Raw genomic sequence first — 13,289 nt, forward strand, 5'->3', positions numbered from 1 at the left:
AGGTCTGGCGTCTGTTGCTGTCACCTCTTCCCTGACATCAGTGCGCCAGGGGTATAAAAGATTCAGCCAATGCCATTTCCTCCAGTCTTTCTTGCCATGCGGTGCTTGAAGCAAAAGCATTTCGCAAGTGCTGGTCGGCCGACATCTGAAATTTTCAAATTTGAATTTCAGAACCGAAGTCTTCATTAAAGCTAAGTACCCCATTGGGGAAACTTTTTTCTTGCTCCAGACCGATGTCAGAAAAAGTTAACAGTTGTATTTCTTGTGGGAAGCAAATACCTCATAAGGATTTTCAATCTTACTGTATTCCTTACCTAGGCCCTGATCACCACGTTGCTAGTTGTCGGTTTTGTGCTAGATTTAACCAACGTACTATTAAGCGTCTGTTTGATTTTGCATTTCATTACTTTGGCCGAAGATTTAATTATAATGCCGTCGGACCAGCCGACAACCGGAGTTTACAAAAAACGCAAGGACAAGGAAAAGGATAGACATCAGAGGTCCAAAACCGACGACGAGGCCTCTGCTAGGCCAGTCACCGGTTCGCAGTGAGGTGCTTTCGCAGCCCCTGGTGCCCGCTACCTCAAAGCCACAGGCAGCTTCAGACTCCCCCGTGGAGCCGACTGGGCCTCTGGATACTCAAGGTATTGGACACTCGGAAATCATTCCCTCAGATGGGTCCGGAACCGCTGAGCAGGCATCAGCTTCTGAGGGTGTCTTCAGACCTAGACAACTATATATTAAGCCATCTTCAGCTTCAAAGACTAAAGCAGCTCTGAAGACAAAGAAACAAGTACAGCATTCTCCTACACAGACTTCCATGCCTAAAAGACAGATGCTCAAAATGGCAGAAGACCTAATTACTTTGATCAGGGGCTCCCATTCCCCTCCTGTTAAGAGGCCTAGGCAAGAGACAGAGTATGATTCTTCTGATCAGGTTTCTATTTCCTCTGATTCCTTTTCTGAACAGGATTACTCCATGCTTCCCTATGAGGATTCTGATGCTGAAGAATCCATTCCTTCAGCCTCTCCTCCTGAGGATTATTCTTTTGGGGAAACCCTGCATACCATGAGGGAGCATTTCCACTAGGATAAGCAAGATTATTCTGAATCTAAGAAAAGGCTCAGAGACTTTCTGCTACGTCCTCAGCATAGACCCCTTGCTATTCCACCTGTTTTAGACATTGTAGATGATGTATTTTCAGAGTCCGGCCTGTCCCCTGACTCTTTACCCCCTACACCTGCTAAGCCAGACAGATACTACAGGGTTCCAGATTCTCATAAATTCCTATGTAAGAAGCCCGCTGTTGACCCAGAAACTATATCTCAAGGTCCCGAAGGGGATAAAGCTTCCACTGCAAAAAACCATGTCCCCTCTGATAGGGATTCTAGGGCTATAGACAGATGGGAGAAAAGTCTACACTTCTGCTACCTTGGCTGTAAGGGCTTTAAATTGTCAGTTTCATATGCTTAAATATCAGCAATATTTGATGTCACTGCTTAAACAGAAATTGTTGACAAATACTGAATGTTCAGAGAGCAAGGAATTGCAGGATTTATTGCATGCAGCTGAACAAGTGCGAAAGCATACTTTGCAATGTGGTTCCGATTCATTGGAGGCCTCTTGCAGGGCCGCTGTTACAGGTTCTGTTATTAGAGGGCATGCTTGGTTAAAGGAACAGAATCTGCCTGATCATGTTAAAGCAAAATTATTAGATGCACCATTGCAGCATGATGCTTTGTTTGGTACTAAAGCAGAAGAGGTGTTGAAAAAAATGGAGGATAAAGCAAAATCCATGCAGTCAAGGATTTCTTACAGGTACAGCCACCTAGGTTTATCAGAAACTGGCCTTCTAAAAATTGGTCCTTTCCAGTGTCAGACAGACGACAAAGAGGCAGATAGTACAGTTTTGTACCTACCATAAATGTAGATGTCCGAACTGGATAGCATCTGCAGTCATAACAACTGGGTTGTCCTGTCGTCAGGCAGCCCTTCAGTCGGCCGGATTCCAAAGTCCGGGTCCGGCTTCGGCTGATGTCGCACTCCACCCGACGTCATCTCTGTTGGTCTTCGGGTATAAAAGCATCAGCCGACGCCATTTTCCTCAGTGTTTCTTGCCCCAGATGCCAGAAGCCCTCTTGCAGGCTAAAATTTGGATAGATGCCAATGTTTCCAAATAGATAGAGGTAAACACAACAATAAGCATGTATGTACATATATACAAACAAATACACCATAAAAGACTCCCCAACAGCTAGCTATTAGGAGGGTAAACACCCTAGGAGTACCACAGAGGGAAGGAGGGAGGTAATCCTGACTGCAGATGCTATCCAGTTCGGACATCTACATTTATGGTAGGTACAAAACTGTACTATGTCCTTCATGGATGCATCTGCAGTCATAACAACTGGGTAGAATACCATAGCCAACTAGGGAGGAGGATAGAAGTAGATTATGGTGTGTTTAGGATCCCTTGCAGTACAGCAGTGGCAAACCCTGCTCGGGATCTGGAATATAGAGGCAAATTATAATGCTTGGCAAATGTATGCACGGAGGTCCAAGTAGCCGCCTCAATAATGTCTTTGGTTGCCACTCCTCGTAAGAAGGCTGTGGTAGTGGCTGTTGCCCTTGTAGAATGAGGTCTTATGTTCTGTGGAATTGGTTTTCCATGGAAGGAGTAACAGAATCGTATGCAATTTCCTATCCATTTGGAGATTGTCTGTTTGGAAATAGCTTTTCCTTCCCTTCCTGTTGCATAGGCTACAAAAGTTGGTCAGTCTTTCTGCTATTTTTGTTCTGTCCAAGTAGTAGCGTAGCTGTCTATGTACATCCAAGGTATGCAGTATTCTTTCCCTCTGTTTTGTGGGTTGGGAAAGAAGGTAGGTAGGTGGATTGCCTGGTTTAAAGACACTCTGGATACCACCTTGGGCATAAATGTAGGATTAGTCCTCATGGACACTCTATCTTGGTGGAAGATTAGGAAGGGTTGCACTGCCATTAAGGCCTGTAGTTCTGAAACCCTCCTTGCTGAAGTAATTGCCAGTAGGAAAGCAGTTTTCCATGACAGGTGTTGTAGGTCTGCTGTTGCTGCTGGTTCAAAGGGCGATAGTGTCAATTTTTCTAGCACAAAGTTTAAATCCCAAGCTGGTAATGGTGGTTTCCTTGGAGGTTTTACATTCTTGATTCCTCTGAGGAACTGCCTGAGCAAAGGGTGTGAAAAACAGGTGGATCAAAGCTGTATTCTGCTGAAATAGCTGATGCATGTATCTTGATGGAGGAGTAGGACAGGCCTGAATGAAGAAGTTCGGCCAGATACTCCAGAATGTTAGGCATATCTATGTTTGACACATCTTTTCCTCTTTCCATTACTCCAAATGACAAACCTTTTCCATTTTCCAGCATAGTTCCTTCTTGTGGAAGGTCTGCGTGCTTCAAGAATAATGTCTTTTACTCTTTGGGAAAGTTCTGGATTAGCTGCTGCTATGTGATGTTCCATGCAGTCAGTTGCAACGTTTTAGGTTTGGATGTATGATGCTGTAGTTGTTCTGAGTTAACATCAAAGGCATCAGGGTATTGGCCACATATTGTTCGAGACATGCTCCTCAGTAGTGGGTACCAGTGTTGTCTTGGCCAGTTTGGAGCTATCAGAATTATCCTTGGACGTTCTTCCTTGATTTTCAGTAGTACCTTGTGTATCAAAGGAAGAGGTGGGAATGCATATGCTGTTAGGCCTTTCCAGTTGAAGGAGAGCGAATCCACTTTCCATGCTAGTGGGTGGAATGTCCTTGTGCAGAATTTTTGAGCTGGTGATTGAGTGGTGATGCGAATAGGTCTATCAGTGGCATTGCCAGTTTCTTTGAGATGGTCTTGAAGATGTCCGGGTGCAGCTGCCATTCGTGGGCATCCAGTGGTTCTGCTTAATATGTCTGCTAGAGTATTGTCTTTCCCGGTACAAATATTGCCTGTAACTGGATGTTGTAGCTGAGTGCCAGGGTCCACAGCTCCAAGGTCATTCTGCATAGGGGTATGAATGAGTGCCTCCCTGTTTGTTGATGTACCACATGACTGTGGTGTTGTCTGTCCTTATCATCAACTGGCCCTCTTTGAGAAATGGTTTGAACTTTTGGATTGCCAGTTTTACTGCCAGCATTTCTTTTAGGTTGATGTGCAGGTGAAGTTGATCCTGTGTCCACAATCCTTGCACGCATTTGTCCAGCATGTGGGCCCCCCATCCTAGGTCTGAAGCGTCTGTTGTGATGGTCTGGCTTGCTTGACATCTGCGAAAGGGTAGGCCTGGGTTTGACTGGCATGCCTGAGCCCACCATAGGAACTCTGTGTCTGTGTTGGGACCATAAATTCTTTAGGTACCACTGTAGTTTTCTCATATGTAGTCTGGCAAATGGAACCAAGATTATGCATGATGCCATGAAGCCCAAGGCCTGCAGTACTTTTCTTGCTGTTAACTTGTTCAGTTTTGTTAGTGCCAAGAAGTAAAGAGGAAGTTCTTTTTGTTTTTCTGTAGTCAGGAATGCCATTTGTTTTACTGTGTCCAATTCCGCGCCCAAGAATGTCCTTGTTTGGGATGGTATCAGCTTTGACTTTTGTAAATTGACTGTGTATCCCAGTGCTTGTAGCAAGTAAATGACCCTTTGTAAATCAGTTGTCAGCTTGCTTTTGTTGTCCCCTTGTAGCAGGCAGTCGTCCAGGTATGAGTAAATTTGAATTCCCTGTAGTCTGCAATGGGCGATTACTGATGCCAGGCATTTTGTGAATACTCTGGGCGCAGTAGATAAGCCAAAGGGCAATGCTGAGAATTGATAGTGCTCTGATCCTGCAAGAAATCTGAGGTATCTTCTGCAGATTGGTCGAATGGGGCGTGCAGGTATGCCTCCTTGAGATCTAGAGTTACCAGCCAAGACTCCTTGCCCAGCATGGGAAGAAGTTGCTGTAGGGTCAGCATTTTGAATTTTGGGACAATGATGTATGTATTTAAGGTGGACAGGTCGAGAATTGGTCTCCAACTTTTATCCTTTCTTGGAACTAGGAATAGTCTGGAATAGAACCCTTTCCTCGCTCTGCTGTTGGCACTCTTTCCACAGCTCTCATGTTTGCTAACTCCATTATCTGGCGTAGAGCCTCTGTTTTTTGATTTGGAGGTAGATTTGGCATTCCTCTTTTGACTGGTAAAGTGTGGAAGTGAAACCGTAACCTTGATCTATGGTTTGTAAAATCCACTTGTCCTTTGTTATGTAGTGCCAGTTCTTTGAAAATAAGGTTAACTTTCCGCCTAGAGGAGCTGCTATTTGTTCCCTGGTAGGCGGATTTAGGGTTAAGTCACTGTGGTTGTGCTGATGTAGTGGCAGTGGCTGTGTCTGTGCCTCTGTTGTTACCTTGCCACTGTCGTCCTCTGTAGGCACCTCCTCTGGATTGGTTTCTGCCTCTGGAACGTCTATTCCTGCCCCTTTGAAATTTTGTGGAGTCAGGAAAGGACCAATTTTTGGCAGGCCAGTTCCTGCTAAACCTTGGGGGTTGAACCTGCAAGAAATCTTTAACAGTTTGAACAGATTTTGCCTTTTCTTCCATTTTCTTCATAACCTGCTGGGCAGGTGTACCAAACAAACTTGTCTTGTCCATAGGAGCATCTAGCAGCTTAGCTTTAACATGATCTGGTAAAGCTTGTTCCTTTAGCCATGCATGCCTTCTTATCACTGTGCCTGTCATGGCTGATCTAAATGAAGCCTCCAGTGCATCATAGCCACATTTTAAGGAATGGTTGCTAACCTGTTGTATGTTATTTACCATCTCTAATACATATTTCTTATCAAGAGATTCATCAGTGGTTAGTATTTTAGTTAACTGATCAAGCATAAACTCTTGGTATTGTATCATGTGAAACTGACAGTTTAAAGCTCTAGCTGAGAGAGTAGCTGAAGTGTAGACCTTTTTACCCCATCTGTCTAATGATCTTGCTTCCCTTTCAGAAGGAGTAGGGTTTTTAGCTATGATTGCGGCTACTGCCTTGGGACCCTGGGATATAGTTTCTGGGTCTGCAAGTGGGGCCTTGTAAAGGTGGTGATGAGTATCTGGCACCCTGTAAAATCTGTCTGGTTTGGCAGGGGCTGGGGTAAAGAATCTGGGCGGAGCAAACATCATTGAAAGCATCATCCACCACAGAGAGAACAGGAGGTATAGCTAAGGGCCTGTGCTGTGGGAGGTGCAGAAAGGTCCTAAGTCTTTTTCTGGAGTCTGAAAAATCCTGTTGCTGCCATTGGAACTGTTCTCGCATGGCATGCAGGGTTTCCCCAAAGGAGAATTCTTCTGGTGGGGAAGCAGCTGGAATGGATTCTTCAGCATCAGAATCTTCAAAATTGGAGAAGGGAGCCTCTGGCTGGTCAGTTATGTCTGATTCATCAGCAGAATCATCAGAGGACACTGGCTCAGGGGGCTCTGCCCTAGGTCTCTTCTCTGGGGGCTGAGAGGCCCTGGCTGGGTGAGATTGAGATCCTCTAATTAAAGAAATTAAATCTTCTGCCAAAGTAAGCATTTGAGAACTAGAAGAGGGCCTGGATGTGGGGAGTTTAACAGGCACTGTCTCAGTAGTCTTGGCTGCTTTAGCCCTGGCGAAGGCCTTAATGGACATGGCTGCTGGAGGCCTAGCAGCACCACGTGCTGGGGTAGAGACATCCAAGGGGATGGTGTCTGATAAGTCAACCACCGTAGTGGGTAAAATTTCTGAGGTCGATTCAAGAGTTGTAGCAGGGGCCTCAGTTGTAGGAATAGGTTCAGCTGTACTTAGATCAGTTTTCTCAGTTTCGGCCGAAACCGAGACACTCGCGGTTTGCTTAACCATGGTTTCGGCCGAAACCGCGGACCGCGAGTGTCGGTCTTTATCTTTGCGTTTTTTGGTAGATTGGGTAGTCGGAGGATCCGACGGCATAATGTACGCAAAATCAGAACCGAAAAACTGTTCTGCAAACTCCGACCGACGCCTGAGCGTTCGTCGGTTGAAAGAAGCACAGGCCGAACAGGCTGCTACGTCGTGGGCTGGGCCTAAACAAGGCAGACAGTAAGAGTGGAAATCTTTATGAGGTATTTGTTTCCCACAGGTTAAACAATTGTTAACTTTTTCTGACATCGGCTGAGGCAAGAAAGAGTCCCCAACGGGGTACTTAGCTTTAGAAGTCTTGGAAGTAGTATTCGGTAGAAGTAAGCTCTGGATCCGACCGACCGGCACTTGCGAACAGCTTCTGCTTCGGGCGCCACGCGGCAAGAAAGACTGAGGAAAATGGCGTCGGCTGATGCTTTTATACCCGAAGACCAACAGAGATGACGTCGGGTGGAGTGCGACATCAGCCGAAGCCGGACCCGGACTTTGGAATCCGGCCGACTGAAGGGCTGCCTGACGACAGGACAACCCAGTTGTTATGACTGCAGATGCATCCATGAAGGACATACAGGCATCCTAGAGGCAGATCTCAGCCCCAAGGCTCATACAGGCCTAAACAATGGGGTTATCCTACCTCCAAAAGCAGAGAAGACAAATCACAACCTTACAGGAAACCGTCCCAATGACTTTCCTCTGCCAGATCCAAGCACTTTTCTTTTGATAGCCCCCCTAGGGGGAAAACTAGCACTTTTTTAATCAAATTGGCAAATGGTTACCCAAGACAAATGGGTCCTGAACATAGTGTCCCAAGGCTACAGGTTCCATTTTCACACTCTACCAAGGTCAAAAGGTATGCCGAACTGCCACACAAATCAATGGGCAGAGACACAAAAACTTATTACAGCCCTCATGGACATGAGGGCCATTCAGCAAGTACCACAACAAGAGCAAGGGCAAGGATTTTACTCCAGACTCTTCCTAGTACCCAGAAAGGACAAAACCTGGAGACCAATACTGGACCTATCTATACCAAATACGTTTCTGGAAGTTCCAAAATTCAAGATGTTGACTCTACAGCAGCTACTGCCCATTGGCTCGTAACTTTGGACCTAAGAGGCATACGTGCATATCCTAATCAGGCAATCTTGCAGAAGATGCCTCAGATTCATAGCTGGCTCAATGCATTACCAATTCTCTGCACTGCCCTTTGGCTTATCTACTGCGCCCAGGGTCTTCACAAAATGCCTGGCACCAGTAATTGCGTTTTGCAGACAAAGAGGAATTCAAATATATCCCTACTTGGATGATTGCCTAATTCAAGCAGAGACCAAAGACATTCTTTTAAAGCATCTGGCGTTTGTAAAAAGATTACTAACTGGCCTAGGGTACACAGTAAACGAAAATAAATCAAAACTTAGTGCCCTCTCAAGAGATAATATTCCTGGGTGCAAGCTTAAATACAACTGCCCAGATGGCTTATCTCATGCCAGACAAACAAAAGCAACTAACTTCTTACTTCAAGAAATTGGCAACAAAAAACCCACTTATCTGCAAGGAAAATCCTGCAGGCCGTGGGATGTTCTTCATCTCACATTGCTGCAGTCCTTACATATGGGTAGTCCGCTGTCCTCGGTCGGCCCGAATACCAAAGTATTAGGCTGACGTCGGTCATGGGCGCTCAGATCTGACATCAGAGCGTCAGGGTATAAAAGCGAATGACCGACGTCATATCCTCAGTCTTTTTTGCCGCATGGTCCGATGCAGAAGCAGCGTTGCAAGTGCCGTTCGGCGTTCTGAAATTTTCGTATTCTGAGTTTCAGACCGAAACCAAGTTGGGCTAAGTACCCCGTTGGGGAATATTTTTGTTTTTTCTTGCCTCAGTTAATTCCGGATGTCAGAAAAAGTGAATAATTGTATTTCTTGTGGGAAACAGATACCGCATAGGGATTATCACTCTCTTTGTATTCCTTGTTTGGGACCTGAGCACGACGTAGTCGGGTGTCGGTTTTGTGCTAGGTTTAATAAGCGCACCATAAAACGAAGGTTAGATTGCGCTAGGTTAATCTTTGGTAAGCGGTGTAATTATAATATGCCGTCGGATCCTCCGACGCCCGCTTCCACGAAGAAGCGCAAAGACAAATCTTTGAAACCCAGATAGGATGAGTCGTCCGTTTCGGACGCTGGTCCTTTAGAAGCTACAGTGGGACCTGTGGATCTGGCTGAAGTTTCTGTTGAGTCCCAGGGGGAAACTTTGATTTTGCAAGATGTGGCCTCACAGGAGTCAGGTCAGGCTGAAGGGGCCTCTCATGTTACTGTTCTCCCTTCTATACCTAAGGTGGTTAGGCCTTCTCCTACTATTTCTAAGGCTCCTTCTAAGGGCAGGACTGTTTTGCCTTCCTCTGGTGTCAGTCCTGGTACTTCAGGGTCTGTGCCTAAAAAGCACATGCTTAAAATGGCAGAAGATTTGATTACTTTAATTAGAGGTTCTATGCCCCCTCCTGATAAGAGGCCTAGGGTGGAGCCAGAGTTGGAAAGTTTGGATCAGGCCTCAGATGATTCAGAGTCTTCTGCTGAAGACATTCAAGATTTTCCTCCTTATTCTGATTCTGATGCAGAGGATTCCACTCCTTCTGCTTCTCCTCCAGAGGATTTTTCATTTTCAGAAACTCTCTACATTCCATGAGGGAGCATTTTAAGTGGGAAGGTCAGGATTTCCCTGATTCACGGAAGAGGCTTAGGGAATTCTTGTTTTTACCACAGCATAGACCCTTGGCTATACCTCCTGTTTTGGATGTTGTTCAAGATGTTTTCTCGGAGGCTTCCCTTAATCCAGATTCTCTGCCTCCTGCGCCAGTTAAACCGGACAGGTATTACAGGGTGCCTGAGGCTCATAAATACCTGTATAAGAGTCCTAGGGCAGACCCAGAAACTATTAGCCAGGGGCCTAAGGGTGTCAGAGCCTCTGTTGTAAAGAATCCGGTTCCTCTAGATAAGGAGGCTAGAGCTTTGGATAGATGGGGTAAGAAGGTGTATACCTCTTCTACTTTAGCAATGAGGGCTTTAAATTGCCAGTTTCATATGTTGAAGTATCAGAATTTCCTCCTTTCTCAGCTAAAATCTAAAGTGGATGCTTTGGCAGAGGGCATAGAGTGTAAAGAATTGCAGGATTTGGTACATGTCTCTGAACAGGTGGGTAAGCATTCTTTGCAGTGTGGTTTTGATGCTTTACAGGCTTCTTCTAGGGTGGCTGCCACTGGTTCAGTTCTTCGCAGGCACGCCTGGCTTAAGGATCAGAATTTGTCCGAGCATGTTAAAGCTAGAATTCTGGATGCTCCTTTACAGTCTGAAGTTTTGTTTGGTCCCCCTGTGGAGTCGGTTTTGAAGAAAATGGAAGACAAGGCTAAGTCTATGCAGACTGTTAAAGATTTTTTGCAGGCACAACCTCCAAAGTTTAGTAGAAATTGGCCTACTAAGGGGTGGACGTACCCTTCTTCAGATTCTCAGTCTAGGGGTAGAACTAGACGTGGTAGGGGCAGAGCTCAGAGTACCTTCGGGCCTAGAACATGGAGTTCGCCTGCTCAATCTGCAGGTGAGGGCAGGGGCCAGTCCTTTCGTAAACAGGCCCAATGACCTGCATTTTCAGCTGCCAGATTCTTCTTGCCTGGCAGCTCCTTTGGGAGGAAAGTTAGCACTCTTCAAGCAAAACTGGCTTTTAGTCACCCAGGACAAATGGGTATTGGACATTATAAACCGAGGCTACAAGTTCTATTTCCATACATTGCCTCCTTTCAAAGGTATGCCAGACGTTCCTCCTCAGCAAAGGATAGAGGCTCACAAGCAAATCTCTTTACTTCTTCAAATGGGAGCTATACAGCCGGTCCCTCTGTCAGAAGTGGGCCTAGGATTTTATTCTCGCCTGTTTCTAGTACCAAAGAAAGGGAACACGTGGAGACCGATTTTGGATTTATCTATCCTCAACACTTATCTGGACATTCCCAAGTTCAAAATGTTGACGTTACAACAGCTTTTACCTCTGTTGGGAAAAGATCACTGGATGGTAACTCTGGATCTCAAAGAGGCTTATCTTCATGTTCCTATCAGGCCCAGTTGCAGGAGGTACCTGCGTTTTCGGGCTGGAAATTTACATTATCAGTTCTCTGCATTGCCCTTTGGCTTATCTACTGCGCCCAGGGTGTTCACAAAGGTCCTGGCTCCAGTGATAGCCTTCCTCAGGTTAAGAGGAATACAAATTTATCCTTATTTGGACGATTGCCTGATTCTTGCACAAGACAAGGACGAACTTCTTCATCATCTACAGTACGTGATGGCAGTGTTAAGATGCCTAGGGTATTCTGTGAACGAAACAAAGTCCAGTCTAGTACCCTCTCAGGACATGTGCTTTCTGGGTGTGAGACTGAATACAGCTTCCCAGATGGCTTTTTTGACCCCAGACAAACAAAGAAGCCTTACTCTTTACTTCCATCAAATGTCTCTACGGTCCAGGCTGACTGCAAGGACAGTCCTTCAAGCCTTGGGGTTCATGGCATCTTGTATCCTGGTGCTTCCCAATGCCAAACTGCATATGAGGAAGCTTCAATGGTATCTCAAAAATGTATGGACACAACACTGCCAAGATCTGGACACTGTCATTCAACTAATACCTTGCATTCAAAAGGAATTCTTGTGGTGGGCTCAGGAATGTCACCTAAACAAGGGACTCTCTGTGACCCGACCAGAGGCGAGTCAGATTCTAACGACAGATGCCTCGGACAAGGCTTGGGGAGCACACCTCAATGGAAAATGGGTGCAAGACACGTGGCCTGCCAGACTTCAACATTTGCATATCAACTTGAAGGAGATGTTAGCAGTCCAATTTGCATTGATGGCTTTCAAGGATTTACTTCACCCAGGGCAGGTGTTGATTCAAACAGACAACACAACTGTCATGTGGTACATCAACAAGCAAGGGGGAACCCATTCGTACCCTCTTTGCAGGCAAGCGATGATTTTGTGGGAGACTGCTCTCAGTTTGCACCTCAATCTTCAGGCAAGGTTTCTACCAGGAGCACAGAACTCCTTAGCAGATGTGTTGAGCAGACAGATAGTGGATCCCCACGAGTGGAAATTGGATCCTCATGTATTTCAAAAGTTGACAGTGTTATGGGGGACTCCAGACATAGATCTGTTCGCTTCTCCACTAAATTACCAGTTGCCAAAGTTTTGCACAAAATGTTTCATCCCACAGCTTGGAAGGTGGATGCTCTATCATTCAGTTGGAGCAATCTTCATGTCTATGCCTTTCCACCTCTGCCACTCCTCCCCAAGGTACTCTTGAAGGCCAGACAAGACAAGCCATCCATGATTCTGATAGCTCGGATTGGCCTCGACAGCACTGGTACCCACTACTGAGGAGTTTAGTGCGGAGCCTCCATGGCCTTTGCCTTTGATTCCGCACCTTTTGTCTCAGGAGGGCAATCACTTCCTCAATGTCAGAATTCAGTCTCTGCATCTAACAGCCTGGCATATTCTGTTTTAGACCCTGGAGGGTCTCAGCTTCCACAACAAGTTTTGAATGTTATTTTGGAGGCCAGAAGGCCTAGTACAAGGAAAGTTTACGCTGATAAATGGAGGAGGTTTTTTATTTGGAGCAAAGCGAAGGACTTTGATGTTTCCAAGCCTGATTTAAGTGTTTCTCTTCAATATCTTACTGATTTATTGGACAAGGGTTTGTCTTTCTCCTCTATAAAGGTTCATGCTGCAGCCATTTCTGCTCACTATGACTGTGACCCTCCATTATTCTCTCATCCTTTGTTTAAGCAATTTCTTGGAGGGGCAAAGAACATAAGACCCTCACGTAGAGCTCCTACTCCTGCTTGGGATCTCAATTTTGTGTTGGAAAAACTTACTCTACAACCTTTTGAGCCTGCAGCTACTGCCGAGTTAAAGTATTTGTCATGGAAGACTGCTTTTTTGTTGGCCATTACCTCTGCAAGAAGGGTTTCTGAATTGCAGGCCCTTATGGCAGTGGAACCTTTCCTGATTTTTCATAAGGATAGGGTATCTTTGCGTACTAATCCTTCCTTTATGCCTAAAGTGGTTTCTAGTGTGGCCTTAAACCAAACTATTCATTTGCCTACTTTTTATGCAAACCCCCAAAATAAAGGGGAGAAGATTTTGCACACTTTGGATATTCACAGGCAGTTGCGTTATTTGAGCAGAACTAAGGGGTTCAGGCAGTCTCAGCAGTTGTTTGTTTCTTTTGCTTTGGGTTCTCAGGGAAAACCTGTTTCAAAACAAACTATTTCTAAATGGATTGGTTTTTGTATTTCTTTTTGTTATTCCCATCATGGTAAGAAGATTCCGGCTGGAATCAGACCTCATTCCACTAGAGCTACTGCCACT

At 45.5% G+C, this 13,289-nt stretch overlaps 1 protein-coding gene across 1 annotated transcript in view; it reads left to right on the forward strand.

The window, feature by feature from the left end:
* Positions 1-13,289, forward strand: part of TOMM40 (translocase of outer mitochondrial membrane 40) — a 278,102-nt gene that overhangs the window by 226,610 nt on the left and 38,203 nt on the right. The gene's annotated exons all lie outside the window — the stretch shown is intronic.

The sequence above is a fragment of the Protopterus annectens genome, chromosome 8.part0 (genome assembly GCF_019279795.1).
Source record: "Protopterus annectens isolate FY-2018-M chromosome 8.part0, PAN1.0, whole genome shotgun sequence".
NCBI classification, from domain to species: Eukaryota; Metazoa; Chordata; order Ceratodontiformes; family Protopteridae; genus Protopterus; species Protopterus annectens.